This window comes from Pseudorasbora parva, chromosome 4, assembly GCF_024679245.1.
Source record: "Pseudorasbora parva isolate DD20220531a chromosome 4, ASM2467924v1, whole genome shotgun sequence".
NCBI lineage: Eukaryota > Metazoa > Chordata > Actinopteri > Cypriniformes > Gobionidae > Pseudorasbora > Pseudorasbora parva.
This window is the reverse complement of record NC_090175.1, coordinates 17,306,336-17,312,335: the sequence shown is the minus strand read 5'-3', so window position 1 is coordinate 17,312,335 and position 6,000 is coordinate 17,306,336.

The window sequence follows — 6,000 nt, the reverse complement described above, 5'->3', positions numbered from 1 at the left end:
AACCGCAATCATGGGTAAGACTGCCGACCCAACCCTGTCCAGAAGACCATCATTGACACCCTCAAGCAAGAGGGTAAGACACAGAAATACATTTCTGAACGAATAGGCTGTTCCCAGAGTGCTGTATCAAGCCACCTCAGTGGGAAGTCTGTGGGAAGGAAAAAGTGTGGCAAAAAACGCTGCACAACAAGAAGAGGTGACCGGACCCTGAGGAAGATTGTGGAGAAGGACCAATTCCAGACCTTGGGGGACCTGCGGAAGCAGTGGACTGAGTCTGGAGTAGAAACATCCAGAGCCCCAGTGCACAGGCGTGTGCAGGAAATGGGCTACAGGTGCCGCATTCCCCAGGTCAAGCCACTTTGGGCTACAGAACAGCAGCACTGAACTGTTGCTCAGTGGTCCAAAGTACTTTTTTCGGATGAAAGCAAATTTTGCATGTCATTCAGAAATCAAGGTGCCAGAGTCTGGAGGAAGACTGAGGAGAAGTAAATGCCAAAATGCCTGAAGTCCAGTGTCAAGTACCCACAGTCAGTGATGGTCTGGGGTGCCATGTCAGCTGCTGGTGCTGGTCCACTGTGTTTTATCAAGGGCAGGGTCAATGCAGCTAGCTATCAGCTATCAGATTTTGGAGCACTTCATGCTTCCATCTCCTGAAAAGCTTTATGGAGATGAAGATTTGGTTTTTCAGCACGACCTGGCACCTGCTCACAGTGCCAAAACCACTGGTAAATGGTTTACGGACCATGGTATTACTGTGCTCAATTGGCCTGCCAACTCTCCTGACCTGAACCCCATAGAGAATCTGTGGGATATTGTGAAGAGAAAGTTGAGACGCAAGACCCAAAACTCTGGATGAGCTTAAGGCCGCTATCAAAGCATCCTGGGCCTCCATAACACCTCAGCAGTGCCACAGGCTGATCGCCTCCATGCCACGCCGCATTGAAGCAGTCATTTCTGCAAAAGGATTCCTGACCAAGTATTGAGTGCATAACTGAACATAATTATTTGAAGGTTGACTTATTTTGTATTAAAAAAACTTTTCTTTCATTGGTTGGATGAAATATGCACATTTTTTGATATTTTAGAATTTTGGGTTTTCATGAGCTGTATGCCAAAATCATCAGTATTAAAACAATAAAAGACCTGAAATATTTCAGTTGATGTGCAATGATTCTAAAATATATGAAAGTTTAATTTTTATCATTACATTATGGAAAAATAATGAACTTTTATCACATATGCTAATTTTTTGAGAAGGACCTGTACAATAATTTTATGACGTGAATAGTTTTTGTGCGCGAAAAAGAAAAAAACGACTTATATAGTGATGGGCCGATTTCAAAGTTTTAAACGTTATGAATCAGCGTAATGATTCATGATTCGGATTGCCAATGTCACGTGATTTTAGCAGTTTGGCAGTTTGAAACATGATCTGAATCTAATCTAGCAACAAAAAAATATAGTCTAACAATAAAGTATCTTAGCTATATTGCCACTAGATGGCTCCAAAAACAGTGTACGCCTCATACCATATTCTCCAAACTTGTGCTATGTAGCGTGGTGGAAATTTTGAGCCTATTAAACCATGCTGTAAAGATATTTCAAATATTGTATGGGCTACAGTAAGCTATTTAAATTGCTTTTAAATAAATGTGTTCAAGATTCACAAAAATTATATAATGAGAATATACAACATTAATCAGTTTTCCAAACCGTGTTTTTGTCTTACCCTGAATCATTATGGTACACTTATAATAAGTGTTTATACTGGGTCTATTTGAGACTGGTCTGGTAGAAGTAGCTCCGGCTGCAATGCTCTTCCACAAGATGCAAGGAGTTCTGCTTATTAACTGCCAGAGTGCAAAAAGTTATGGACAGCAGCTTTAATTAAATCTAAAATATATATGTAACGAATGTTTGTGGGGGTGTGAAGGAAGAAGACGGGGTCGGCTTTGACTGGGACTTGCTCTCTTTATTCAGTCTTGTTCAAAAACAAATAACAGTCACACATATGTCTCTCTCTCTCTCTCTCTCTCTCTCTCTCTCTCTCTCTCTCTCTCTCTCTCTCTCTCTCTCTCTCTCTCTCTCTCTCTCTCTCTCTCTCTCTCTCTCTCTCTCTCTCTCTCTCTCTCTCTCTCTCTCTCTCTCTCTCTCTCTCTCTGTACTGCTGGGGTTTAAATGCTGTCTCTCCACGCCAATTACTGCAAACAGACACAGGTGTTAGTGATCTGCACTTGACCTACTTACTCACCGCTCGGCTCCGCCTCCTCTCTCCCGCTACAGACTTCGCGAAACCACGCCCGTCCTGCCACAATATGCCTATATGTTTATACAGAATATTTTAAGAGCTACTGAAATGTACTTGAATAAATCCTGTATTTTTTGGAGACTGTTTAGCCACACATCATTGTGTATTTTTTTTTTTACATAAAAATGGGAAATTATAAGTCTCATATACTGAACTCTTTCTATAATAAAAGGACAATATTTTTCATTGCATGCAGATTAACTTAATTTACCAGTCAAGCCATCTCAAAGGATACAAGCGGAGCAGAGTCGAAGCCTTCACGTAAGCATGACAAATGTGGTCTTCAAAGAAGATTGTAAAAATGATAGCATATTGTTTTAGGATATTGAGGGGTTATAATTGTAATTATTTGGTGTTGTGACATTATACAGCAGAAGGAGTAAGAATCCAAACACAGTTTATTTTCAAGTACACTGTAAAAAAAATGGCTCCATTTGAAAATTTTCTAGTGACGGATCACATCTAAATTTTTCAGTTGGCCGAATTGAAATTCTGTGAATTTATATATTTTTTAGTTGGCCGAATTTAAATTCTGTGAATTAATGCAATTTCATTTATAGAAATTCATTTCGGCTACCTTAAATATTTAGATGTGATCAGTCACTTGAAAATTTTCAATTGGAGACCTGAATTTTTTTACAGTGTATAATCCAAGGTCATAGCCCATACCAGGCAAAAGATTAAGCACATTTAATCAGTCCAAATACACTCCAAGGATGGCAGACATGAAAAGGGATCCAAGACTCAACATAAGAAAAGCGTCTCTGGTTACGACTGTAACCTTGGTTCCCTGAGAACAGGGAACAAGACGCTGCATCAGTTGATGCTACAGGGAATGCCTTCAGCGTGACAGGTGTCTGAACTACTATCGAATCACGTCAATCCTGACCGGCGACAGCCTATGATGCCATAAAGGTGCGACCAGGAAGTAAATAAGGGTGCCTTACAAACATGACACAAGCTTCATTGTCTGAAAGGACTGTTTGGCAGGCAGGCCCTGAGGCATGGCACCATGACGCAGCGTCTCGTTCTCTCTTCTCAGGGAACCAAGGTTACAGTCGTAACCAGAGACGTTCCCTTTCAAAAGGGATGCTACGGGGAACACATCAGTCAACACTACGGGGAACCATATATCCCAGATATAACAGAGTGCATGCCCACTGGCAGTGACAACTGTCAGGACAAGCAATTTTAATTGAAATGCCTGAACCACTCCCCCTCTGGTCACACTAGGCTGTTCCCTATGGTCATTCCCTACGGTCATAGCCCAAGTTATATGCCTAAGAGAGGACCTTATTGAATCACCTGAGGTCTTTTACCCCTGGCTGCTCAAAGGGCTGGGACCAATTCCTTCAACAGAAGGGGTCCCTTTAAGGAAATGTGGCTAGGGGGCCCAAGGGCGCCCCAGCCAGCCACTATTCGGGAACTCTTTCAACGAATGCCACCAGGGAGGCCTGACCTGGCAACTTGGCCAACCCTGTCTGTTTGGAAACAGCCTCTGGACCTTTGCTTACCCATGAGCATCCAGACTGAGAGACTGCAAACCGGCAGTGTCCTCCTCAAACCGGATCTCGGAGACGGGAATTGTGCATTGTGCTTTTTAAACCCGTGCCAGCGAGGGGAGTTTTTTTCTGCTCGATCCTAGGATCTACTGAACACATATATTACAGGGGTGCTCAGGAGGCCGGACAGGCTTATCTAGCTGGGAGGCCCGAGAGGGGCCTGACCGTCTGATCAGGCTCAGGCGGCCGTAAGCTCGCAGACGACCCTCACTGAGGCAGCTCATAAGCCTGCCTGGGAGGTAAAGTGGCAGGCTTAAGGTAAACTGGTAGGTAAACCGCGCAGCAGAAGCGGCGTCTCGTCGTGCTAGGTTATGAACCCATCCTTGGGTACTGCCGGCTATGGCCGGGACCCGATAGCAGGAAACCACTAGCTGTCAGCATAAAGCCAATTATGTGTTTCTGCCTCTGGCCTGAAGGGGCCTCCACCTGACAACAGTCGAGACTAACTGCTCCAGCAGCTGAGAACCAAAAGCTTGTTCCCTCACCGAGGCCTAGTAAGGCCTACCACCTGATAACCATCCATGCTAGCTGCCCGAGTGCCCAGACAGAGGCGCTCGTCCTCAGGGAGGCCTGGTGAGGCCTACCGCCTGATAACAGTCAAAGCCAGTTGTTGGAGTAGCGGGAACCCGGGACTCGTTCCCTCAGGGAGGCTTGGAACAGCTTACTACCTGGAAGCAAACCATGCTAGCTGTCCGAGCAGCCCCAACTCAGACGCTCGTCTACAGGGAAGCCTGCAACTTAAGAGTAAATCTTACGTCACCTGCCTCCAGGGCAGGTGTCTGTTCATCCAGTGACAAGCCATCCGTGTGAGGGCATCAGCTGGGGCAGTGTTTTGGCTCCAGGGGAGCATCCGACCAACCCTCGCGAAGTAGATGGTTGTGAAGAACAGCTTGACCCAAACCATAAAAATGGTGGAGCAGAAGACACAGAACTAGAAGTGAAATAATAAACACATACTACCAACCGGCTGTACCTCCCAGGATGAGGCCAGGGGACACCCGAAAGTGGCGGCCACAATAAGCTCTGGGGGGCGGGGTTAGCAAAGCTAGTCTAACCGTGCACAAATGAAGAGACGCCTACCCTGCCCCACGACCACTGGCAAAGTCGCTATCCATTCTGCTTCACACCACTCTGCATTATTAACAACCCCCAAATGCAAAGAAAGGAGGTGGGCATTTGCTGGACAACCCTGAACTGAGAGGAGGCCGGGTAGGGATACAAGCTCCTACAGAGCCCGGGGTGACTTACCACCGCAAGACGCCACCGCCATCCCACCAACAGCCTAGACTAACTTGATGCAGTGCCCTCCTGAGGGCCAGCCAGCATCGATCTGATAAATCCCGACAACCGAAGCCCTTTAAGGCAGCCTGACCTTACACACTCATCTAGATATTTCACTAGCAGAGGTGCTAACACTAACCAGAGTTACTGTGCATTATCCTAGTCGAACTGTTAGGTCCATAGCCACTATGGACCTAACAGTTCGACTAGGATAATGCACATAAGTCTGCATCGGCGCTACATGCCAACCAGCATGAGCGGTGGCCTCAACTACTCATATTTTCTATATCCAGAGGAGAAAAACTGCCTAAAACAGACCATAGTGCTGCACCATTCCACAAGCGAAGCATACAGTCTAACATAAACACACAGTGTTTATCACAAACATCGTTCTACCCACCCTACCGGGGAACTACAGGCCCAATCTTCTTTGTAAAAATGTGTTTTACACATCCATCATCCCACAAAACCCCTCAGGGAAGCATAGAGTCCAAACATAAGGGAAAGAAAGAATGTTTGCCCTACAAAGGGGGCTCACCCACTCTCCTCCAGTGTCTCATCGCTTCCATGTAACATGCATGCTTCGGCGCACCAAACCTGAGGGGGGAGCTTCTCACATACCAGCCAGACGGAACCTAGAGTAAAGTGCCTGGGGAGATGATGAAGAAGAGGAGTAAAAGTCAGTTGTAATTCTTAACTCACCCACCAGGGGAAGACCATTTCATCCACGCCAACAGCGTTGTGATACACCTTTCCTCTTCTCTGGAAGTCCGCCTCTTTTAGCCCTGCCCTCAACCGCGGGTTGCACGAGAGGCGATGTTGGCCCTCAGGCCCCGTCACTGGTCTATG